This window comes from Mixophyes fleayi, chromosome 2 (assembly GCF_038048845.1).
Source record: "Mixophyes fleayi isolate aMixFle1 chromosome 2, aMixFle1.hap1, whole genome shotgun sequence".
NCBI classification, from domain to species: Eukaryota; Metazoa; Chordata; class Amphibia; order Anura; family Limnodynastidae; genus Mixophyes; species Mixophyes fleayi.
In genome coordinates, this window is record NC_134403.1 from 144725593 (window position 1) to 144752380 (window position 26788).

A 26788-nucleotide genomic window follows, 5' to 3' on the forward strand; every position below is an offset into this window, starting at 1 on the left:
AAATTAACTAGATGAACTATTGAACTACTGAGCCAGGAGAATGACTCATGACTATATGGTTCAATGATCAGCTTCACAGAGTCCTAGACAATGTCTGAGCACAGCAGTGCCACCTGTGGTAGTTTAGAGGTACAGACTCATGAGCATAGTTGCTAATTTCGCTTATAACAAGCTGAATTGGGCTTTTTTTTTCCTGAAGTTGTTTTTTTTTTGCTAATTGTGGGTTTGTGGGCTTTGCAAATGCATGTATCAAGGTCAGGTCTCCAGAATACCTCTTACAACTTTCTGACAGCTTCTCCAGGAAACACTATCCCTTTGGAACGTTGCACCGTTCTACCAGCCAAACTGGCCAATCAGCATACAGCCATATGCCCCCGCCCCCTGTGAAAGGAAAGCTCCAGCCAATCTCAAAAAGTTGGCGACATGACTCAAGACTACGACAAGTAAAGCATCAAAGTCCAGCGCAGGAGTTGTGTGTACTGTGCCAGCTGTCCCTGGAAAGACGCCTCATTCAGGTGCTTATGTCCGGGCTCCAGTGCGCAGACTCCTATTTGAACCTGGCTTCTTGGTTCATTTAAATGGCAAAGAGACAGTTGAAGTATTAATTTAATAATGAACAATAGCGGTTTTCACTACAATAACATAACACCCCTGTCCCCTGTAAGTTTGGGCTTTTGGGGGCTTTTTAGGATTGCTTTGGGCTTGTTTTTCAATTAGTGGTTGCTTGTTTTTCATTTCAGAGTTGGCAACCCTGCTCATGAGTATTACATGAGATAGCTGAATAGCAGTGCTGCTGTAGTAGCATCTACAAACCCAGTAGCATATTCAGGGGCACGGAGAGAGGGGGTACAATTTACCCGGCCTGCCTGGTAGGCCCCCCTCATTCTCGGGTGCGATGAGGGGGCCGGGGGGACCAGCTACCTTCCATAATCTCCTAATAATAATCGTGCCCCCTCCCCTACAGTGGTGCACGCAGGGGGGGGTTCTGAGTCTCCAGAAACCCCCCCCTGCGCTAACTAAGTGCCCACCATAGCGGCACTGTACTATACAGCAGCCGCGGCGCTATCAAAGAAGTGCCCGCGGCGGTGCTGTATTGTATACAGCACAGAAGCGTCCGCGGCGGTGCTGTATTGTATACAGCACCGCCGCGGACACTTCTGTGCTGTATTGTATACAGCACCGCCGCGGACGCTTCTTTGACAGCGCCACGGCTGCTGTATAGTACAGTGCTGCCGAAACGGAGCTGCTGCGCATGCGCGGGCGCATGCGCAGCAGCTCTCTCTCGTGTTTTGTTTTTTTGGTCCCTGACAGGGGCCCCTGACAATCCTGCGTGCGCCCCTGCCCTATGTGTGCCTTGTCAGTGAGAGCCCCAGGGTCACATGGGACGTGCACCACATGATAGGTGCCATCCCATGTGTGACTTGCTGAGGACTGAACAAAGTAAGGGAAGGGAGGGGGGGTTGTTAATATAGGGGAAGTGTGTCCATTAGACAGTAACGTAATTAAAATCACGAGGGTGAGTGATTGGAGGGCTATCCAGTCAGAAGTTCCACGGTATTCTGGTAGCTAATAAGACACAGAAGGGGGGACCACCTCCTTCGGGGTTTGTCGGACAAGGGCTAATAGGGGCCAGCGCAGCTGGATTGGTGCTGAGTCACCTCCTGGGTAGTCAGCAAGTTGCTCCCGATGTTAACATGCCTCTGTTTTCAGATTCACAAGTTCCGGTGGAAGGGACGACGGTGATACCATCTCATTTGAGCATGAATAGGTCAGGAGTCGAAGAGATAGTGGAGGTCGCAGGTGATGGGCGCAGGGTGCCCGCAGCGGTTTCCTCGGGAGCCGTGATGGGAGCAGGACCTCAGCAGGCAGCTGTCGTGTAGGCACCGTTGGATCCCGGAGCTTCGGGGGTGACCGGAACAGGTTGGCAGGCGGAGGCAGTAGCAGGCGGTGAGTCATTTGATGTTGGTCTGTCGGTTACACATACACATAGTCCTCCAGTGTCCACTACTAGCAAGGATTCTTCCTCTTCATCAGGGGAGGGACCTCGTAAGCTTATAAAAATACTGAACACACACTTTGGTAGGTCCAGGTCACAGGGAGATAGGAGGTACGACAGTAAAGTCAGCAGCCAATAGAGCCCCGATGGTTCAATGCGAAAACACCGCAGAAGGAGTTGGTTACAGCGTGCGCAAAAGGTGGCATAGGAGAAGAGGCCTATAAAAGTTTTGGGGTATTGGTTGTCGGGGTATTGCGCCTTCGCTGCTTGTTACATAGAGACAAGGCCGGAAGCTAGCGAAGACGTCTGGAAGTATTTGCATCTCATGAATGAGATGTTCATAAATGATCGCCCGGGGACCTGGCGTAAGTACAATGAACAGTTCGAGAGAAAGTTAGCGGGCAGGTGGATATGCCGTTTGGCTTTCGAGACGTGGAGATTTGGATGAAGCTAAATTGGGCTAGCTTAGCTTCGGGTTCAGTGTTACAAAACAACCGGCTTCAGCAAGGGGGGAGACAAAGTGCTCCTCAGTTTACGAAGAATAGATGCTTCGCATTCAATAACTCGTTGTGCAGAAGGGGGGAATCGTGTCGTACAGGCACAGCTGCTCATATTGCCGCGGACCGCATTCTGCTAAGGAGTGTCCGAGGAGTGCCCCAGGTCTCGGCAGAGGCCGCGGCAGTGACGGTAACATTGCTTAAAGCCCATTCCCCTATATGTACTGATGTGTTAGAACGGTGGCTCAAATTATACCCAGATGTGGAACAGGCAGCATTTCTTCGCTAAGGTTTTCGTCACGGTTTCCGGCTTCCTATTGGATCCGCTGTTAACGCCAGGGCCGCTAGGAACCTTTAAATCTGCCTATATTTTTCCAGTGGTACTTGACGAGAAAATTTGCGGCGAGATCAGCCTGGGTTGCATGATTGGCCCTTTTAACTCCCCGCCCATTGCAGATTTGGTTATTTCTCCAGTAGGTATAGTTCCAAAAAAGGTCCCAGGTACATTTCATTTAATTCAGCACCTATCTCACCCAGTAGGTAATTCGGTTAATGATGCAATTGATCAGGATATCAGTTCGGTAGTGTATCAATCTTTTGAGGAGGCCCTTCTGTTGGTTAGAAATTTTGGTTCAGGCGCCCTTACGGCGAAATTGGATATAGAGTCAGCATTTAGATTGCTTCCCCTTCATCCAGAGTCATTTAAGTACATGGGGTTTCAATTTAAAGGCAAGTATTACATAAATAGATGCCTGCCCATGGGATGTTCGCTTTCTTGTACCTATTTCGAATCATTCAGCTTATTTCTGCACTGGTCAATTCAGGCGGGGACAGGTCACCAGGGTATTGCTCATTACCTCGATGACTTTTTATTTGTAGGGCCGGCCAAGTCTGCATTGTGTGCAAATACGCTGTACTCTGCGCAAGCTCTCTTTTCGATCATGGGGGTACCAGTAGCGCGGGACAAGACGGAGAGCCTGGCAACGTGTTTGTCCTTTCTGGGGATAGAAATAGACACGTTGGCGGGGTGTTGTCGTTTGCCGGCGGATAAAATTTCCAAACTGGAGAGTATGATATCCAGTACTCTGGCCTCTCCTGCGCTTAAGTTGAAACAAGTTCAAGCATTGTTGGGATTGTTTAATTTTGCGTGCAGGGTCATTCTTATGGGTAGAATTTTTTGTAGGAAACTTCAGTTAGCTACGACAGGTAGGAATAGACCCCATGCTTTAATTACAATGAATGAGGAGATCAGGCAGGATTTGTTAGTTTGGTCATCTTTACTTAGGAGGTTTAATGGAGTCAGGATTTGGCCTTCCCCCCCTATCTCCACTATAGATTTAGAATTGTTTACGGATGCGGCAGGGTCACAAGGATTCGTAGCGTACTTTCAGGGCGAGTGGTGTGCATCCCCAAGGCCACAGGATTGGATTGATGGAGAGTTGGTTAAGAATTTACTTGTTTTAGAGTTATTCCCCATCATTGTGTCCTTGGAGTTGTGGGCTCCGCAGCTTAGAGGCCACAATGTTTCTTTTTGGTGCAACAATTTGGGTGTGGTTCAGGCAATCAATAGGCAGAGTTCATTTCTAGGCCAGCAGTAAATTTCGTTGCTTGGATTATGACATATATTTTCGTGCCAAACATGTTCCAGGGATTGAAAATTGCATTGCTGATTCCCTTTCACGTTTCGAGTGGGAGCTTTTCCACCTTATATTTGGCAGATGGTCGGGGCGGCATAAGATTCCTGGCTGAAGTTTCTCTAGCCCTGTCCACAACAAAGGCTTACTGGTTGGCTTGGAAACGGTGGGAGAGTTTTCTGTTATCCTCTAGCAGGCGTGCTCTGGGTGCTGATCACGACATTGATGAGTTTATTTGGGGGTGCTATCAGGAAGGCCTTAGTAAAGCGTCTATGACTTCTACATTGGCAGGTATATCCTTCATGGGAGGGCTGCCAGATCCAACAAATTCGTTCCTGGTTAGGAAAACCCTTAAGGGGTGGTCCAGACTTCACACGATCCCTAGGAATAATAGGAGGCCTATAGACCTGTATTTGCTGGCTCGCATTATCTCAGTTTTGGGGGACATACCCGTTTATGCTTTTGAGGTTTCCCTGTTTAGTGCCGCCTTTTTCATGGCCTTTCATGGGGCATTGAGGGTCAGTGAGTTGGTTGCACAGTCGAGGAGTCGATTAGGGACGGCCTTATTAGCAAAAAATGTGATTATGCATTCAGTGCAAGATTGTGCGTTCCAAGACAGATCAATCTGGGGTGGGGCACTGGTTCTCCCTCACGAGGCAGGAAGATCATATTATTTGTCCGGTTAGGCTTTGTCATAAGTTAGCGAATGTACACCCTTATTAGTCTGAGATTTGGTTGCTGCACAGAGATGGGTCCCCAGTTACCAAATTTAAATTTCATGCTATTATGTGTAAAGCCTTGGTTGCTTTACCCGCATTGGAATTTGGGACACACTCTTTTCGCATTGGGGCAGCTACAGCGGCAGCGATTCAGGCGTTGGACAGATGGCAGTCCAATAGTTACAAAAATTATATTAGACCCAATGTTTAACCTCTTGTTTTTCTCCCCTCTTGTACGCAGCTCTACTTATCTTTTCTTTCTCTTCTTAAGTAAGTGGACCCAGGGCTATGCTGCTCGCCGCTATTGCGGGGGCGTGAAGGGATTTTTTCCCAGTGGGTTTTTACCTTCCCTTGGGTCGCTGCTTTTCCTTTTCATGCTCATATTTAATGTTGGAATTAAATTTTCCCCCTCGCCAGTTACTTTATATTCCAGTTATTTATGTGAGGTTAATGGCGTGGTTGTTTGTTTAAGTGGTTTTATAGCATATTCGGTTATGTTGGGTATGTTGGTGTATTCGTTTGGTATTTGTTACCTTATTTTAGATTAATTGGCATATTTTATTTTTCTTTAGGGTTGGATGTCAGGAAGATTTGTGTTTGGTGTTTGGGTCATTCATATGTTTACTGAGCGAGTAGGCATGTCTTGGCTCGGAGGTGTCCGTGGTTGCCTGGTCACACAGAGGTCAGGTGGATAGGCCGGAGAGGCATGAGATGGACTGATTTCATGGCAGCTTTGTCCGGTGAGATTGCAAAGCATGGTGTTCCGGACATCCTTGTTGTTCATTTAGGTGGGAATGATGTTGGACAAATGAAATTGCTGGACCTCATCATCAAGATTCGTGATGACATGGCTATTGTTGCAAATAGATGGCCCAATGTAAGATTGTGTTGGTCATATATTGTACCTCGGCGGAGGTGGAGATCTAATATTCCTGTAGTTACCATTGCAGCTCTCGTCAGGAAAATCAACCAAGTAGCCAGTAAAATTTTCCGTGATTTAGGGGGATCAGCCATTTCCCATCCGTTGTTAAAACCTGATCAGGTTCATTTGTTCAGGAATGATGGTGTTCATTTGTCGGAAGAAGGGATTAGGTTTTTCATAGATCAGTTATGTTGGAGGCTTAGAGTTCCTGTTAGGTCTGTGTTTGGCGGGCCTCATATACAGTCATACATGTCGGCGTGGGTAGGAGAGCAGTGCAGTCGGTAAGTTTGCATATGGTGCTCGGGTTATCTCATCATAGGTCACTGCTCCCCCTTTTGGTTCGTTGTGTCATCACATGTTTGGTCCGACTGTGAGGAGGACCCTTGGCCAGTATGTTAAAGGTTATACTGGTGGTTATAAGGGGGGTGTAGTCTTGCCGTTGGACAGATATTTAGCACCGGCCAATAGATAAGGTATGATCCTGGGTTGGTGGTACTATGGTCTGACCTTTCCACCGTTACTGGTTTTATTGTTGCTGACTGCCCTGCTCTCATCTGCCTTTCAGTTCCTTTAGCTTCCGTCAATAGCATTTAATAAATTCTATTTTATTCCAATGTTAATTTGGTGTCCATGTCTTTATTGGTTTATTCTGTTAAGGTAATTCTGGTATAAACGAAGAGAGCTTCCCCGATGTGCATTTTATGTGTGATATGTTTATATAGTGTGTGTGTGTGTGTAGTATGTTAATATAGTGTGTAGTATGTTAATATAGTGTGTGTTATGTTAATATAGTGTGTGTGTGTGTGTAGTATGTTAATATAGTGTGTGGTATGTTAATATAGTGTGTGTTATGTTAATATAGTGTGTGTGTGTGTGTAGTATGTTAATATAGTGTGTAGTATGTTAATATAGTGTGTGTTATGTTAATATAGTGTGTGTGTGTGTGTAGTATGTTAATATAGTGTGTGGTATGTTAATATAGTGTGTGTTATGTTAATATAGTGTGTGTGTGTGTAGTATTTTAATATAGTGTGTGTTATGTTAATATAGTGTGTGTGGGCAGCATGTTAATATAGTGTGTGTGCGCAGTATGTTAATATAGTGTATGTGTGTGTAGGGGGGGCAGCATGTTAATATAGTATATGGGGGGAATTCAATTGGCCGTGTTACTGCCAAAAGTAATGCGACCTGTGCACTATTACCGTTAAAACGTAAACTTTAACGCTGGTTTTTGCTTGCAGCTCAGGGAGCCAGGAGCAGAAATCAGGGTTAAAATTTCCATAATAACGGTAATAGGATTAACATTGCATTGAGCGTGGCCAAATTGAATTCCCCCCTATGTTGTGTGTTATGTTAATATAGTGTGTGTGAGGGGGGCAGTATGTTAATATAATATGTGAGGAAAGGGTGGGTCTCAATATGTCATGCCTAAAGAAGTGCAGCCATGCCCCGTGTTGGCCACGCCTCCAACACAAGACCATGCCCCTTTCTTCACACCTGTGAAGTGGTGGGGGGGTAGGGGCAAAAAATTGCTGTACCAGGGCCCCAAATTCCTCTTGGCATCCCTGAGCATATTTAGAATAGATGATGAGTATAGGGGAAGGGAAGTTCAGGGCCAAATGCATTTCAAATGCATTCCAAATGCCGAACTTCCTGTCAGTGGAAGTAAAAGGCTGAAGTTTCTCCCTCTCCCAAACAACACATGCAAGGTACATGTGCTTTCCGTCTCCAGCCAAAATGTTTTTTTAGCTTTGTGTGGAGTTCTTGTTATTGCATCTCTGCACCCAAAAAAAGTTGTGAATGAAATCCTAATTGTTTTTGATTTGTGAGGCAATGTTTTTGCTGTTTTATTAATAGCAGGGCAGTATGAATACTTATCATTCAAAGGTTTTAGTTATATGTGCTCTAGCTTCTGAGTTGAACAAGTATCTTGCACTTATTACTGGAGCTGATAATGGTACAGCAGACATTGTTTTTGTTTTACTCTGTTTACCCCCTTTTAATTTTCACATCTCTTTTCCGATGAACAGAAATGTTGCCTTTTTGTTTTTAAAATCCTGGTTGACTATTATGATTTACAAATCTTGTCTTGCTGAATGTAGCACACTTACCTAGTGGACCTACAATCTCTTATTGCTTAATACCTCCTGTGCAATTGTAAGCTACCAAAAAAAATAATAATAGCCTTGCGTTGCTAAGATAAAACACCCTTGCTTATAATTTCACACATTTTCACTTCTTTTTTTTATGTCATTCTACTTTTCCATTCTTCATCTGACTACCAGTCACAGTTAAATATTTGAAGACACAGCACTAAACAACACTGTCTCTTTGGAGTTTTTTTCCACATTTGGTTTCTTTCGGTTTCTTTCTCTCTCTCTCGGTTTCTCTCTCTCGTTTTGTGTATCTCTTTTACTGTTCTTATTTGAGTATTATGTGCATGAAATATTAGAATACCTTTCGGTATATATTTTTGCATACTTTAAATGGTCTTTAGGGCAGAGAACCAGTTGTTAATTTATTTGAATCCCACCACTGTGTATATATATATATATATACAAGTTAACCCGTGCATGATACTCATGCATTCTAGTCAAATCAAGCTACTTAAGGTGTTAAAAAGGTTCTTGTCATGCATTTGGGCAATAGCCCAGGCCTCAACCACCAACCACTCCCCACTGTCACCCCCGGCAACCACCAACCACTCCCAACTGTCACTTCTCCTTCAAGAAATATATATATACTTTTTAAATATTTCTAAACACTTTTAACAATTAACAAATTTAATTAACAAATTAAAAACATCTTAGTATACCAAATTTCAGCCCTTTCTGAATTTTTTTTTCCACACACACTAAGAATTTAGTAGGTCAGTGTATAACTCCGCCCAGCAGGTGGCGCTGCAGCTTGGTTTTATTTTTTCCACACACAGACAGACTAACACACGCCACTAGACATTTATATGTATATATCAGGCATTTGCAAATATATGTAACAGAATTCTTTCAGTAAAATGTAAGCCACTCCCCCACATTACGTTGGTCACACCCACTTGCCAAATGTCACTCCCACTTAGATGGGGGGTGCAGGTGGCCTGTCTCGCCCAGGGCACTAAAATGTCTAGTTACGGCACTGCCCTTATGCATCCCTACTAAATTGCCATTGAGCAAATTGAGACAATATATATGCACCCCTAGATTGTGGTGGGAATCAGCCAGGCTGGAGGCATTATCATTATGGGGTATCACCATAATTGGGTTGTGGTACACCCCCCAGGGCATGCCAAGAGCTTCTGAAGTGCTATGTTACCCCCAAACTTACAAATATCCTTACATCCTTATCCTTATCCTTACATTATCATGAACACCAGCTGCTCACCAAGGAGAGTGGGACAAACTGCCCAACAGTCTCTGCAGTCAGGACAAAAGTTTGCATTTAGTACTGTAAATTTTAGGGGATTATTAGACCCCATTCCCTCCACTCCCCCAATTTCTTCCTATCCACCTACATTTTATTTTGTTTATTTTACTGGTTGTATATACATTTGTTATCTATACCAGTTTTATTTTATAGATGTACAACTTATGTTTGTATATTTGTTATAAAACTTCGGATTCTGTATAACACTTTTGTTATACCAGTTTGTTACTGAATGTATCCAATTAATGTTAAATAAAAAGTAAAAAACAAATATAAGTGGATTAGTACAATGCTAAAATCAACAGTTACAATACCAATATCTCAGGATGTAACATTTCCCTTACCATGAAATTTCAACAAAAAAGGCATTTACAACATAATTTTCTCTAGCTAGTACAATACAATATACTAAACTTTAAAGTCCCCCATCACCCAGTTTAGTACATTGCTGTCATTCTTACAATAAGGTATTGTATCTTAATGTATAGCTGAAATAACACTGTATGCCTGGTGCCAAAGATGCAGTTGCAAGAAAAAACAATTCTGGTGCAATTACAATACAGTATATCCCACTATTTTGACACCACCAAATGATGCAATTAATATTTGGTTAAAAAGAAACAGTTGCTTTAAATGAAATTGATATATATATATTGTGACAAAAAAAACTGGAATAGTGCTTTTGGTCAGGTATGTTTGTCCCAGGTTTCTCATTTATATGTTTTAAAAACCTCAGAAAAAATGTTTGTCTGTATTTAAACTGCTTGCTAAGGGCTTTTGGCCTTTGGTAAAACCTGGTAAAGGGTCCCTGGGGTTATGGATGGAGAGGGAGGGTGGACTCCATCCAGTAGGCCCCATTTCTGGTCTTTCATTTCAGGCCTCCAACCTGAGGATAGGCTGATTAGCACTTGCACCTGTGTAAGGGTGTTAAAAACAGTCAAGCTAGACATCTGCTGGGAGAGGGAGAGGGAGAGGGAGAGGGAGAGGGAGAGGGAGAGGGAGAGGGAGAGGGAGAGGGAGAGGGAGAGGGAGAGGGAGAGGGAGAGGGAGAGGGAGAGGGAGAGAACTCTATAAGAGAAAGTCTGTATTTGTGAGTAAACAGTATGTGCGAGTACTGCTAATGGTTTCTTTTGATAGTCAGGAATGACTTTTGTTTAGTTAGTGCTAGACAGACAAGGTGTTTATTTTGAAGTTTTCCTTATTATTTTTCTGCTTAATAAAACTGGCTGAAGTAAATTGTACCAAAACCTTGGACTTCTTGGATTTCTTGGCTGTTGTACACTACCATCTACCCCAGGAAAAAAAAAAAAAAAGACACGCTGGCGGGACCGTTTTTAGCTACCGCCACGTAAAAACCCGAGCAATTCAATTCTAAAACAGGTAAGCCAGCCCCCGCACGTTAATCATTGGTGCTTGCAAATATTTTTTGGTGAGTGAAGTCGAGGGTTTAACGCGGTCATCTATAATAAAAAAAATGCATTTGCATACATTTGTATTGCATTATACCCCATTCATACTGCACCAAAAACCCGGGTTTTTGCAGAGGCACGCTGAAAAACCCGGGTCTTGGTGCAGTATGAATAGTCCAACCACAAAATCCCGGGTCTAAAATCGTTATGTATTTTTTTTTTATTAAAATCTTTTCTTACACTTTTTTTTTTCTAAAACTCGGGTTGGGCAGGTGCAGTATGAACCCGCCTGACCCGGGAATCTTCTTATCTATACTGCCCTGTGCCCCGGCAATATGAAAGTGGTATTACACAGCCTTTCTATTTTATAATCTCTACATACAGTACTTTTTGTTTTTACTATATTTTTGTATATTACTTTTTTTTACTATGCAATCATCTATACCATGACAAAACACATTAGTACATACATATTAGTACATATAACATACATAAATATATTAATTAGTGATTATTTTGTTTATTATTTTATGAATTATTTTTTACATGTTTTTTGTAAAAGAAAATCACCTTTTTCATGTAATGCATTACTGATAAACATAATTTATCTTTCTTTTTCTTTTCTTTTTTAGATTATTACGATTTCAAATAGTTTTCTTATGTGTTTATTTTTTTGCACAACCATGAGAGTTACGAGAGAAAACTTCACAGTTTAACACTCCGCGTTAAAAAACAATTTAATAGCTTTTAACGCTTCTCCCTTCTTCCCTTCCTAAACTTTCAATAGATCTTCTACTTGTCCGCAATAGGACTGTTGTGCAAAAAAAAAAAAAAAAAAGGTGCGTAAAAAATGTAATTGAATATTGGGGAAAGTTAACCCGCTCTAAAATGAGTGAAAACCGCGTTAAAATTACTTAACGTGGAGTAAAAAAAAAAACAGTGGTCAATGGAATTCCTCCCTATATATTTCTATATATGTCAAAGAGATACTACCCTATGCGTTCTCTTAAATACTGTATGTACATTGAGAAATGTTTGCACTTAAAAAACTGAGCAGTGTAAACATCACTGGGTTTTGCTGTGACACTGATTTGGCTGTGACACTGAAGCTCTAAACGCTGACAACAGTTACCACGATATTTTAAAAGCGAATGATGTAATTTCCTACTAGATGTTAATAGCGACAGGTTTAAATTGTGAAATACATAAAAGTAGACGTCTTGAAAGTGACATACCAGAACTGAGACAAACACACATCCAGACAGTGAGACTTATGTCACTTGTAAGGGCTGATGCTATTAAAGGGGCAATGCGAGGATCAGGCGCCTGTAAGATGTACAACCCTTTCTATAAAACATTATACAGCTGCCGGGTCCTTGCATTGTTTCTTTAATAGCATCAGCCCTTACAAGTGACATCAGTCTCACTGTCTGGATGTGTGTTTGTCTGAATTCTGGTATGTCACTATTTCAAGACTTCTACTTTTATGTGTGTCATCTATTAACATCTAGTAGGAAATTACATCAGTTGCTTTTAAAATGTCGTGGTAACTGTTGTCGGCGATTACAGCTTCGCTATCACGTACTCCCCCTAACGGGCCGTCCATGTGCAACCGTGAATAGGAAGCTGCACAGTCTGCTATTGAGTCAACCATTCAGCCAAATATTGTGCATGCACTATTAGTCCTTCCTTGGTGATGGTGGATTATATGTGACTGTCCAGAGTAAAATCTGCCACCATTAGGCCCCCAAGTTAGACCTGTCAACCCCCTCTTGGTGAACCTGACTATGTAGGATAGTCAAGATTCTCTACACTGCATTGATGGATGTTTATCTCACAGAGGCAGGAAGGATGAGTGGATGACTGACTACATGGTATAACAAGGTTTTTGGTCACATGATGGAGACTGTATTTTTGTTGTCTCCTTTACATAAAGTTTACTGTGAGTGATCTGATTCTGCAGACCACCATCTCTCATCCAAATCAGGCCTGATTTAAACATTCATCTGGTTTGTTTGAATTGAAGAAATGTGAACAAATGTTAGCTTCAGGTGGATCAATTCGCTCATCTCTTGTACCTGATTTAAAAACTGTATAAACTGTAATAGGTAATGATCAAGGAATTTATATACATCAATATGTTTAGACATGTAATCTGTCTTAATTTTATTAAATGTATTATGTGTATAAATTATAGGGATGTGCACCGGCCACTTTTCATGTTTTGGGATTTGGGTTTTGGGTTCTGATTACCTTCAGGTTTTGGGTTCTAATGGGTTTTGCCAAAACACCCCCCTCAAGGTTTTGGGTTTTGGGTTCTGATTTTTTTTTAAAAAGCATAGAACACCTCACACCTCACAATATTGTTTTTAGGCCAAAAGGTTGCACCGAGGTAGCTGGATGTCTAAGCTAAGCGACACAAGTGGGCGACACAAACACGTGGCCCATCTAGGAGTGGCACTGCAGTGGCAGACAGGATGGCAGTTTGAAAAGCTAGGCCACAAAGAGCACATAATGCCAAAAAAAGAGGTGCAAGATGGAATTGTCCTTGGGCCCTCCCACCCACCCTTATATTGCAGAAAAAGGACATGCACACTTTAACAAACCAATCATTTCAGCGACAGGGCCTACCAAACTACTGTGGCTGAAATGATTGGTTTGTTTGGGCCCCCACACAAAAAAAGCTATTCATCTCTCCCTGTACAAAGTAAACTGGCTCTACTGAGGCAAGATGTCGTCCTCATTCTCATCCTCTGATTCCTCGCCCCCTTCAGTGTGTACTTCCTCATCCTCACACATTATCAATTCGTCCCCGCTGGACTCCACAATCACAGGTCCCTCTGTAGTCTCTGGAGGCCATTGCTGGTCTTCATTGAAGAATTGATAATTCATTTTGATGAACATCATCTTCTCAACATTTTGCGGAAGCAACCTCCTTCGCCGCTCACTGACCAGGTTCCCCGCTGCACTAAAAACTCTTTCGGAGTACACACTGGAAGGGGGACAACCCAGGTAAAATAGAGCCAGTTTGTACAGGGGCTTCCAAACTGCTTTTTTTTCCTGCCAGTACAAGTAAGGACTGTCTGACATGTCTACTTGGATGCTGTCAGCAAAGTAATCCTCCACCATTTTTTCAATGGTGACAGAAACCAATGCAGCGACAGTAGACATGTCAGCAATCGTTGGCAGGTCCTTCAGTCCGGACCAGATGTTCCCTGCATCCCCGCCAGCGGGTCGTTTAGGAAATCTCAGCTGTTTCCTCGCAGCCACCGGTGTAGAAGAAAATGAAGGAGGAGCTGTTGGCATGTCACGGTCCTCTTCAGATGACAATATCCTGATCACCAGATCTTTGCACCGCTGTAGACTTGTGTCCGCCGGAAACAGAGACACAACATATGCTTTAAACCGAGGATCGAGCACGGTGGCCAGAATGTATTCCTCTGACTTTAAAAGACTGACCACCCTCGGATCTTGGCAAAGCATACGAAGGGCTTCATCCACAAGAGCTACATGCTTTGTGGAATCGCAATGCTTTACCAGCTCCTCCCTCATTTTCTCCAGCTGCTTCTGCAACAGCCTGATCAGGGGAATCACCTGACTCAAGCTGGCAGTGTCGGAACTGACTTCTCGTGTGGCAAGTTCAAACGGCTGGAGAACCTTGCACACGGAAATCAGTCTCCACTGCGCTTGACTCAGGCGCATCCCCACTTCTTTGCTTATGTCGTAGGTGGCTGTGTAAGCTTGAATGGCCTTTTGCTGCTCCTCCATCCTCTGCAGCATATAAAGTGTGGAGTTCCAGCGCGTCACAACCTCTTGTTTGAGGTGATGGCAGGGCAGGTTCAGGCTTTTTTGATGGTGCTCCAGTCTTCGGTAGGCAGTGGCAGAATGGCAAAAGTGACCCGCAATTTTGGGGGCCACCGCAAGCATATCCTGCATGCCCCTGTCACTTTTCAGATAATGCTGCACCACCAAATTTATTGTGTGGACAAAACATGGCATGTGCTGGAAATTGCCCATATGTAATGCCCGCACAATGTTACTGGCGTTGTCCGACACCACAAATCCCCAGGAGAGTGTAAGTGGGGTTAGCCACTGCGAGATGATTTCCCTCAGTTTCTCTAAGAGGTTGTCAGCGTTGTGCCTCTTACTGAAACCGGTGATACACAACGTTGCCTGCCTTGAAACGAGCAGGCGTTTCGGAGATGCTGCTACTGATGCTGCTGCTGCTGTTGCAGTGGAAGGCGATGCATCTACCCAGTGGGCTGTCACAGTCATATAGTCCTTAGTTTGCCCTGAACCACTTGTCCACATGTCTGTGGTTAAGTGGACAGTGGGTACAACCGCATTTTTCAGAGCACTGAGGACACTTTTTTGTACTTCTCTGTACATCCCGGGTATCGCCTGCCTAGTGAAGTGGAATCTAGACGGGATTTGGTACCTGGGACACAATACCTCCATCAACCTTCTAAATCCCACTCCACTGATGGCGGACACCAGACACACCAACATAGCTGTCAAGGCTGCAGTTATCCGCTTTGCTATAGGATGACTGCTGTCGCACTTCGTGGTCATGGCAAACGACTGTTGTACGGTCAATTGCTTAGTGAAAGACGTAGCGGTCTTACGACTTCCCCTCTGGGAAGATGACCGACTCCCAACAGCAGCAGCGGCAGTAGTAGGCGTACCGCTGCAGGATCCTCCGGAAGAATTCCGGATTGAAGAGTACTCAGTCATGCCAGTGACATGGCCTGCAGGACTATCTCCCATCCAGATCGAGGAGGAAATTGACGAGGAGGGTGTTGCTGGTGTGGATACAACGGCACCAAGGGATTTAGGTGTCCCTGGACTGCTGACGGTCCTAGCCACAGTTCCTGAACTAAACACACATTTATGAAGGTTCTTCAGGTGACGTATAAGGGAGGATGTCCCTAGGTGGCCAAGATCCTTACCCTTGCTTATTGCAGCTTTACAAAAGGTACATATGGCAATACATTTGTTGTCCGGATTGGGATAGAAATAATTCCAGACCGAAGAGGTGGATTTATTGGTCTTCTGGCCAGGCATGACGATGGGCTTTTTCATCCCATGGACAACAACTGTTTCCCCCCCTGGTGCCTCATTTAAGAAAACCACATCAGCATCCTCCTCGTCAAGTTCCTCCTCAGCGCCAGCTACATCAATATCCTCCTCCTGGTGTACAACATTTACACCTTCATTATCCAAATCTGTAACTGCACTGTGGGTGATCCTTCCAGCATATGCAGAGGGCATACTGCAAATGGTGGAAGGAGCCACCTCTTCCCGTACAGTGATGGGAAGGTCAGGCTTCGCAACCACCAACACCCTTGGACTCACCTTGGGGATTTGTGATGCCATGTCTTTAGAAAGCAGAGTTGTTTGCTGTGTTTTTGATGACAGCTTAACTCTTTTAAATTTTTTAGAGGGGGGGAGGAGGAGGGCTTAGATCGTTGGGTGAAGCTGAACCACTAGTCATGAACACGGGCCGGGGCCTAAGCCATTCCTTGCAACTCCGTGTCGTAAATGGCATATTGGCAAGTTTACGTTTCTCCTCAGATGATTTTAATTTCTTTTCTTTGTTCATTTTAGTGAACTTTGGCTTTTACATGCCCTCTACTATCACATTGGGCATCGGCCTTGGCAGACGACGTTGATGCCATTTCATCGTCTAGGTCATGACTAGTGGCAGCAGCTTCAGCATTAGGAGGAAGTGGTTCTTGATCTTTCCCTACTTTATCCTCCAAATTTTTGTACTCCATTATATGCAGCACAAGAGAGCGTACCCCTAAACCACACACACCCGGCAAAGGCTTTAAAAAAATATATGCGGCACAGGACAGTACCACTGGACTGGAGTTATACAGCAGTACCAATGGACTTATACTGCAGGATCAGTGAATTTTGTTATATAGCAGTACCACTGGACTTATACTGCAGGATCAGTTAACTGTGTTATATAGCAGACTAGCAGTACCACTGGGCTTATACTGCAGGATCAGTGAACTTTGTTATATAGCAGTACCAATAGACTTATACTGCAGGATCAGTGAACTTTGTTATATAGCAGTACCAATGGACTTCTACTGCAGGATCAGTGAACTTTGTTATATAGCAGACTAGCAGTACCACTGGACTTATACTGCAGGATCAGTGAACTTTGTTATATAGCAGTACCAATGGACTTATACTGCAAGATCAGTGAACTTTGTTATATAGCAGTACCAATGGACTTATACTGCAGGATCAGTGAACTTTGTTATATAGCAGACTAGCAGTACCAATGGACTTATACTGCAGGATCAGTGAATTTTGTTATATAGCAGTACCAATGGACTTATACTGCAGGATCAGTGAACTTTGTTATATAGCAGTACCAATGGACTTATACTGCAGGATCAGTGAACTTTGTTATATAGCAGACTAGCAGTACCAATGGAATTATACTGCAGAATCAGTGAACTTTGTTATATAGCAGTACCAATGGACTTATACTGCAGGATCAGTGAACTTTATTATATAGCAGTACCAATGGACTTATACTGCAGGATCAGTGAACTTTGTTATATAGCAGTACCAATGGACTTATACTGCAGGATCAGTGAACTTTGCTATATAGCAGTACTAATGGACTTATACTGCAGGATCAGTGAACTTTGTTATATAGCAGTACCAATGGACTTATACTGCAGGATCAGTGAACTTTGCTATATAGCAGTACCAATGGAATTATACTGCAGAATCAGTGAACTTTGTTATATAGCAGTACCAATGGACTTATACTGCAGGATCAGTGAACTTTGTTATATAGCAGTACCAATGGACTTATACTGCAGGATCAGTGAACTTTGTTATATAGCAGTACCAATGGACTTATACTGCAGGATCAGTGAACTTTGTTATATAGCAGTACCAATGGACTTTTACTGCAGGATCAGTGAACTTTGTTATATAGCAGTACCAATGGACTTATACTGCAGGATCAGTGAACTTTGTTATATAGCAGTACCAATGGACTTATACTGCAGGATCAGTGAACTTTGTTATATAGCAGTACCAATGGACTTATACTGCAGGATCAGTGAACTTTGTTATATAGCAGACTAGCAGTACCACTGGACTTATACTGCAGGATCAGTGAACTTTGTTATATAGCAGTACCAATGGACTTATACTGCAGGATCAGTGAACTTTGTTATATAGCAGTACCAATGGACTTATACTGCAGGATCAGTGAACTTTGTTATATAGCAGACTAGCAGTACCACTGGACTTATACTGCAGGATCAGTGAACTTTGTTATATAGCAGTACCAATGGACTTATACTGCAGGATCAGTGAACTTTGTTATATAGCAGTACCAATGGACTTATACTGCAGGATCAGTGAACTTTGTTATATAGCAGACTAGCAGTACCACTGGACTTATACTGCAGGATCAGTGAACTTTGTTATATAGCAGTACCAATGGACTTATACTGCAGGATCAGTGAACTTTGCTATATAGCAGTACCAATGGACTTATACTGCAGGATCAGTGAATTTTGTTATATAGCAGTACCAATGGACTTATACTGCAGGATCAGTGAACTTTGTTATAGAGCAGTACCACTGGACTTATACTGCAGGATCAGTGAACTTTGTTATATAGTAGTACCAATGGACTTATACTGCAGGATCAGTGAACTTTGTTATATAGCAGTACCAATGTACTTATACTGCAGGATCAGTGAACTTTGTTATATAGCAGTACCACTGGACTTATACTGCAGGATCAGTGAACTTTGTTATATAGCAGACTAGCAGTACCACTGGACTTATACTGCAGGATCAGTGAACTTTGTTATATAGTAGTACCAATGGACTTATACTGCAGGATCAGTGAACTTTGTTATATAGCAGTACCAATGGACTTATACTGCAGGATCAGTGAACTTTGTTATATAGCAGACTAGCAGTACCACTGGACTTATACTGCAGGATCAGTGAACTTTGTTATATAGCAGACTAGCAGTACCACTGGACTTATACTGCAGGATCAGTGAACTTTGTTATATAGCAGACTAGCAGTACCACTGGACTTATACTGCAGATCAGTGAACTTTGTTATATAGCAGTACCAATGCAGGATCAGTGAACTTTGTTATATAGCAGTACCACTGGACTTATACTGCAGGATCAGTGAACTTATATAGCAGTACCACTGTACTGGACACAGGACAGCATCACAGGAATTATGGCAGCACCACCACTGGACTGAGCAGGACAGAGCACAGGACACCACCACTGGACTGAGCAGGACAGAGCACAGGACAGCACCACTGGACTCAGCAGGACACAGCACAGGACACCACCACTGGACTGACCAGGACAGAACCACAGGAATGAGCAAGACAGAGGACACCACTAACACACCCTCCCTCTTCCCTGATCAATGCCCGAGTGAAGATGGCGGCGGGCAGCGGGGACTAATATGAATCCGGGTCTCGCGAGATCCGACGGCGGGATTATGAGGTTTTGCCTCGTTTTGAGTTTTGCGATCGGCGAGAATCCCCGAACAGTGCTCGGATTAGGCTCGGATCTGCACTGTTCGGGTGGTGTTCTGATTTCTGCAATCCGAGCCCGCTCATCCCTAATAAATTGTAATACCCAACTTTTCAGTGAGATATACTGGGTGTAGCTGCTTTCAGCAGAATAAGCTAGACAAAGCTTAAAAACAAAGGCAGAAATTCTAGTAATTGTCTGATCACGTGTGTAAGTGGGACACATGTTTTTTGGTGATATACAGCTACAAGTCTTATCAGATTTGTAGACACACCCTGTAGTATCTATTGAAAACTTGCATGAAGGAGAAAATTATTTTTTTTATGAAATATTATGAGTTTTCGTTTATGCTGAATTTACTTCTTTTTTTTTTTTTAGTTAATATATTTAATGTCATGTACATTGCATGTTACACCCTTAAGGTGCCTGACTTGGCATCTGTACAAGGTTCAATTATATAAATGAAGGAGTTGCTAGTTTCATGTAAGAGTGTGAAGTATTGCAGAAACAGAGTATTGACTACATCATCCCAAATCTAACAGGCATACAGACACGATAAGAAAAAAAGAGATGTTGCCAATTATTTTTAGAAGCAAAATTTAAATATCTCCTGAAGCATGACAGGGTAAAGAAAAGCATTGGGAACGCTTTCTTAAACCGCTTACCTCTGAGTGTTTACTATAGCTGCTGCAGCACCTCTTTGCTGGAGATAATGGCTGGTTATTCCCGACTTCTTACTTTGGATCAGGAATGCAGGGCAGAAATACAAGATGGTACACCCTTGACTTGGGGGAATAATGACCTTTTATATAAAGTTTTCTACACAATGGTTGTCAGGGGGTAATCCAGCCCCCTATCTCTTTAACCAATCCAGGCTGATTCAAACAGATAGCACAGGATTAAGCCTGGAGGATTTCACACTTTGAAACATTGTTCTCAGTGGCAGGTGGGGAGGGGGAGGTCTACCCATTTGTTAACGTATTGTCAGGGTGAGGGGGGCCCCAGTCTCCTCTTCACCCCTGGCATCACTGAGTCTGGGCTGGGAGATTTAAATCTCCTACCCAAGATACTTCCAGGAGGCCTGCTCCGGGGTCTGGCTACCTCCTCAAGCCGAAAGAGGGTGGGGTACAAAAAAACAAGTGATTAGCGCTATAGAGTAGTTGTATTTTAGAACAAAAATATACTTAAATACCAAACAAATATTGTATTTCATTTTTATTCATAAGCTATTTAAAACATACATTGCTAAAAATACATGTCTACAAAATAATAAAATTACCTCCATGCACATTTCATATATATCAATATGCCTCCACTGGTAATTACAAAACAGTCTGCAATGAAAATTAATATTAAAGTCCCATCCAGATGCAAATAACTGGTATCATTAAACAGGGCCACTTTAACTACATTATGGGCTCCCGGGCAATGCAGTGCACCGGGGCCCCTAAAAATAAATATGAAAGTGATATATATATATATATATATATATATATATATATATATATTCACTTTTTTTTACATATATATAGGGGCACCCTTAACTTACCTTAAGTCCGATCCCCTTCTTTTTTCCGCGCTGAGTCTCTCTGTTCTCACTCTCCTCCATGCTGTGCTTGCAGTGAATGTAGGGCGTGACATCCCGCCCAACATTCACTGCGAGCACGGCACGGAAGAGGGGACCAGGGAGGGAACCGGATCGCCAGCTGACGTGACCGCAATGTAAGTATTTTCTTCTCTTTTTTTTTTTTTTTTGCAGGGTTTTTTTTTTTTTCAGCGCTGTCTCGGACGGGCCCCCTTGCCCGCAGGGCCCCCGGGCACCTGCCCATTGTGCCCAATGGAAGAGATGGCCCTGTCATTAAAGGCTAATCGTTCTGCTCAGTAAATCAAGTATCTGAGAATAATTACAGGAAATACTTTTAACATTAAAATCTTTATCAATTGCTCTATGAAGTATGCGTTGTACCTTTTACAATGTGGCTGCAATATGCAGTATGTTGGCCGAACCACTCAATGTCTGAAAAAAAGATTTGTGGAACATAGCTGCAATATCATTAATAGTTTTGGTTATCATAATGGGCTTGATTCAGAGTGAGACATAGTCCCCTTTGCGTAGCGTATCTTTTTCCACTGCGCATGCTCAGAAAGTGAACATAGACAACTGCGGCTATTCAGACCTGCGTGGCGGGGGAGGGAGGAAGTGTTCTAACGTAAGCAATGTACAGTAAGGGTGTGATTGAGCAATTGTATACAAATTTAGACTGGGACATAGTTATAGATACGACTGACGAACACCCAAACTAGTAAACCGAGGTTTATGAATGATGCTGGTCACACCAAATATTGTTTTGATTTAGATTTCTCTTCTGTTCATTCACTTTGCATTTTGTTAATTGATAAAAATAAACTGTTAACACGTCTATTTTTGAAAGCATTCTTACTTTGCAGAACTCTTTCCACACGTGCTTAAAACTTTTGCACAGTATTGTATACTGTGTGTGTTATTGTGCTGCGAAATATGCTGACAGTGTATAAATACTGAAGAATAAAAGGCAAGGCTGTATTTAAACTATTTTATGTTTTAGAGTTAGCATTTCCTGTTAAAGGGACTATACTTTCAACAGTTTATTTGTTTAATGGGTAATAAATTTTCTCCCTCTACCACAACCAACCTTGTGGCTCTCCCCTGCCTAACAACCTTTAGACACCTCCAAGTTGCTTCCTGGTATGTCCTGCCTCAGTATTATGTGCTATGTGTGATAGCACTCTGTAGTATAGTGCAGTACATGTATCACGTGACATTGAGGTAGAAACAGCCAGGGAGAACCTTGAAGATACGATTGTCCAGATCAGTCATATCGTTGTTAGTCAGAGGAAAGACAGTGTCCTGCACTCTCTCCTGCTATATACACATCATGACCATAGCTGAATACGACATATAGGCAGGGCCGGATTAAGGGAATGGAGGCCCCTGGGCTAAGGGCGCCTCCATTCCCCTGTGAGGCCCCCATTGTGAGCCGCCCGCCGTCCCCCGTGAGTGCCCCCCCCAAAGGGCTTACCTGCCACTGTAGTCCTCCGTCCCAGGCGCGCTGTAAGCTCCTTACTGAGGAGATCTCGCGAGAGTTCACTCGCGAGATCTCCTCAGTAAGCAGAGTACTGAGCACCAGGGACGGAGGACTGGACTGACAGTGCTCAGCAGCATTGATCGGGCTAGGGGCGCCCCCGCCCCCGGACCGATCAATAATGCTGCTGCGGACTTTGAAGGGCCCCCTGGATGCCCGAGGCCCCTGGGCTATAGCCCAGTTAGACCTCGGGTTAATCCGACCCTGCATATAGGTAAGAGTGGGAGCAAAATAAATTCACTAATAATAATAAGATCAAACTGTAACTGTTAGGGGTACTAACAATCACAGGTCCCTCTGTAGTCTCTGGAGGCCATTGCTGGTCTTCATTGAAGAATTGATAATTCATTTTGATGAACATCATCTTCTCAACATTTTGCGGAAGCAACCTCCTTCGCCGCTCACTGACCGGGTTCCCCGCTGCACTAAAAACTCTTTCGGAGTACACACTGGAAGGGGGACAACCCAGGTAAAATAGAGCCAGTTTGTACAGGGGCTTCCAAACTGCTTTTTTTTCCTGCCAGTACAAGTAAGGACTGTCTGACATGTCTACTTGGATGCTGTCAGCAAAGTAATCCTCCACCATTTTTTCAATGGTGACAGAATCCAATGCAGCGACAGTAGACATGTCAGCAATCGTTGGCAGGTCCTTCAGTCCGGACCAGATGTTCCGTGCATCCCCGCCAGCGGGTCGTTTAGGAAATCTCAGCTGTTTCCTCGCAGCCACCGGTGTAGAAGAAAATGAAGGAGGAGCTGTTGGCATGTCACGGTCCTCTTCAGATGACAATATCCTGATCACCAGATCTTTGCACCGCTGTAGACTTGTGTCCGCCGGAAACAGAGACACAACATATGCTTTAAACCGAGGATCGAGCACGGTGGCCAGAATGTATTCCTCTGACTTTAAAAGACTGACCACCCTCGGATCTTGGCAAAGCATACGAAGGGCTTCATCCACAAGAGCTACATGCTTTGTGGAATCGCAATGCTTTACCAGCTCCTCCCTCATTTTCTCCAGCTGCTTCTGCAACAGCCTGATCAGGGGAATCACCTGACTCAAGCTGGCAGTGTCGGAACTGACTTCTCGTGTGGCAAGTTCAAACGGCTGGAGAACCTTGCACACGGAAATCAGTCTCCACTGCGCTTGACTCAGGCGCATCCCCACTTCTTTGCTTATGTCGTAGGTGGCTGTGTAAGCTTGAATGGCCTTTTGCTGCTCCTCCATCCTCTGCAGCATATAGAGGGTGGAGTTCCAGCGCATCACAACCTCTTGTTTGAGGTGATGGCAGGGCAGGTTCAGGCTTTTTTAATGGTGCTCCAGTCTTCGGTAGGCAGTGGCAGAATGGCAAAAGTGACCCGCAATATTGGGGGCCACCGCAAGCATATCCTGCACGCCCCTGTCACTTTTCAGATAATGCTGCACCACCAAATTTATTGTGTGGACAAAACATGGCATGTGCTGGAAATTGCCCATATGTAATGCCCGCACAATGTTACTGGCGTTGTCCGACACCACAAATCCCCAGGAGAGTGTAAGTGGGGTTAGCCACTGCGAGATGATTTCCCTCAGTTTCTCTAAGAGGTTGTCAGCGTTGTGCCTCTTACTGAAACCGGTGATACACAGCGTTGCCTGCCTTGAAACGAGCAGCAAGGCTGCAGTTATCCGCTTTGCTATAGGATGACTGCTGTCGTACTTCGTGGTCATGGCAAACGACTGTTGTACGGTCAATTGCTTAGTGAAAGACGTAGCGGTCTTACGACTTCCCCTCTGGGAAGATGACCGACTCCCAGCAGCAACAGCAGCAGCGGCAGTAGTAGGCGTACCGCTGCAGGATCCTCCGGAAGAATTCCGGATTGAAGAGTACTCAGTCATGCCAGTGACATGGCCTGCAGGACTATCTCCCATCCAGATCGAGGAGGAAATTGACGAGGAGGGTGTTGCTGGTGTGGATACAACGGCACCAAGGGATTTAGGTGTCCCTGGACTGCTGACGGTCCTAGCCACAGTTCCTGAACTAAACACACATTTATGAAGGTTCTTCAGGTGACGTATAAGGGAGGATGTCCCTAGGTGGCCAAGATCCTTACCCCTGCTTATTGCAGCTTTACAAAAGGTACATATGGCAATACATTTGTTGTCCGGATTGGGATAGAAATAATTCCAGACCGAAGAGGTGGATTTATTGGTCTTCTGGCCAGGCATGACGATGGGCTTTTTCATCCCATGGACAACAACTGTTTCCCCCCCTGGTGCCTCATTTAAGAAAACCACATCAGCATCCTCCTCGTCAAGTTCCTCCTCAGCGCCAGCTACATCAATATCCTCCTCCTGGTGTACAACATTGACACCTTCATTATCCAAATCTGTAACTGCACTGTGGGTGATCCTTCCAGCATATGCAGAGGGCGTACTGCAAATGGTGGAAGGAGCCACCTCTTCCCGTACAGTGATGGGAAGGTCAGGCTTCGCAACCACCAACACCCTTGGACTCGCCTTGGGGATTTGTGATGCCATGTCTTTAGAAAGCAGAGTTGTTTGCTGTGTTTTTGATGACAGCTTAACTATTTTAAATTTTTTAGAGGGGGGGGAGGAGGAGGGCTTAGATCGTTGGGTGAAGCTGAACCACTAGTCATGAACATGGGCCGGGGCCTAAGCCATTCCTTGCAACTCCGTGTCGTAAATGGCATATTGGCAAGTTTACGTTTCTCCTCAGATGATTTTAATTTCTTTTCTTTGTTCATTTTAGTGAACTTTGGCTTTTACATGCCCTCTACTATCACATTGGGCATCGGCCTTGGCAGACGACGTTGATGCCATTTCATCGTCTAGGTCATGACTAGTGGCAGCAGCTTCAGCATTAGGAGGAAGTGGTTCTTGATCTTTCCCTACTTTATCCTCCAAATTTTTGTACTCCATTATATGCAGCACAAGAGAGCGTATCCCTAAACCACACACACCCGGCAAAGGCTTTAAAAATTATATGCGGCACAGGACAGTACCACTGGACTGGAGTTATACAGCAGTACCAATGGACTTCTACTGCAGGATCAGTGAATTTTGTTATATAGCAGTACCAATGGACTTATACTGCAGGATCAGTGAACTTTGTTATATAGCAGACTAGCAGTACCACTGGGCTTATACTGCAGGATCAGTGAACTTTGTTATATAGCAGACTGGCAGTACCACTGGACTTATACTGCAGGATCAGTGAACTTTGTTATATTGCAGTACCAATGGACTTATACTGCAGGATCAGTGAACTTTGTTATATAGCAGACTAGCAATACCACTGGACTTATACTGCAGGATCAGTGAACTTTGCTATATAGCAGTACCAATGGACTTATACTGCAGGATCAGTGAACTTTGTTATATAGCAGACTAGCAGTACCACTGGGCTTATACTGCAGGATCAGTGAACTTTGTTATATAGCAGTACCAATGGACTTATACTGCAGGATCAGTGAATTTTGTTATATAGCAGTACCAATGGACTTATACTGCAGGATCAGTGAACTTTTGTTATATAGCAGTACCAATGGACTTATACTGCAGGATCAGTGAACTTTGTTATATAGCAGACTAGCAGTACCAATGGAATTATACTGCAGAATCAGTGAACTTTGTTATATAGCAGTACCAATGGACTTATACTGCAGGATCAGTGAACTTTATTATATAGCAGTACCAATGGACTTATACTGCAGGATCAGTGAACTTTGTTATATAGCAGTACCAATGGACTTATACTGCAGGATCAGTGAACTTTGCTATATAGCAGTACCAATGGACTTATACTGCAGGATCAGTGAACTTTGTTATATAGCAGTACCAATGGACTTATACTGCAGGATCAGTGAACTTTGTTATATAGCAGACTAGCAGTACCACTGGGCTTATACTGCAGGATCAGTGAACTTTATTATATAGCAAACTAGCAGTACCACTGGACTCATACTGCAGGATCAGTGAACTTTGTTATATTGCAGTACCAATGGACTTATACTGCAGGATCAGTGAACTTTGTTATATAGCAGTAACAATGGACTTATACTGCAGGATCAGTGAACTTTGCTATATAGCAGTACCAATGGAATTATACTGCAGAATCAGTGAACTTTGTTATATAGCAGTACCAATGGACTTATACTGCAGGATCAGTGAACTTTGTTATATAGCAGTACCAATGGACTTATACTGCAGGATCAGTGAACTTTGTTATATAGCAGTACCACTGGACTTATACTGCAGGATCAGTGAACTTTGTTATATAGCAGTACCAATGGACTTATACTGCAGGATCAGTGAACTTTGTTATATAGCAGTACCAATGGACTTATACTGCAGGATCACTGAACTTTGTTATATAGCAGTACTAATGGACTTATACTGCAGGATCAGTGAACTTTTGTTATATAGCCGTACCAATGGACTTATACTGCAGGATCAGTGAACTTTGTTATATAGCAGTACCAATGGACTTATACTGCAGGATCAGTGAACTTT

The 26788-nt window shown here is 43.5% G+C and overlaps 1 protein-coding gene across 1 annotated transcript in view; it reads right to left on the minus strand.

The window, feature by feature from the left end:
- LOC142141555 (lysozyme g-like) overlaps nt 1-19928 on the minus strand; it is a 64517-nt gene extending 44589 nt beyond the window's left edge. The window contains exon 1 of the mRNA XM_075200154.1: nt 19822-19928. The gene's annotated coding sequence lies outside the window, so the exon portion shown is untranslated. The remainder of the gene's footprint in view (nt 1-19821) is intronic.
- Nucleotides 19929-26788: the final 6860 nt, after the last annotated feature.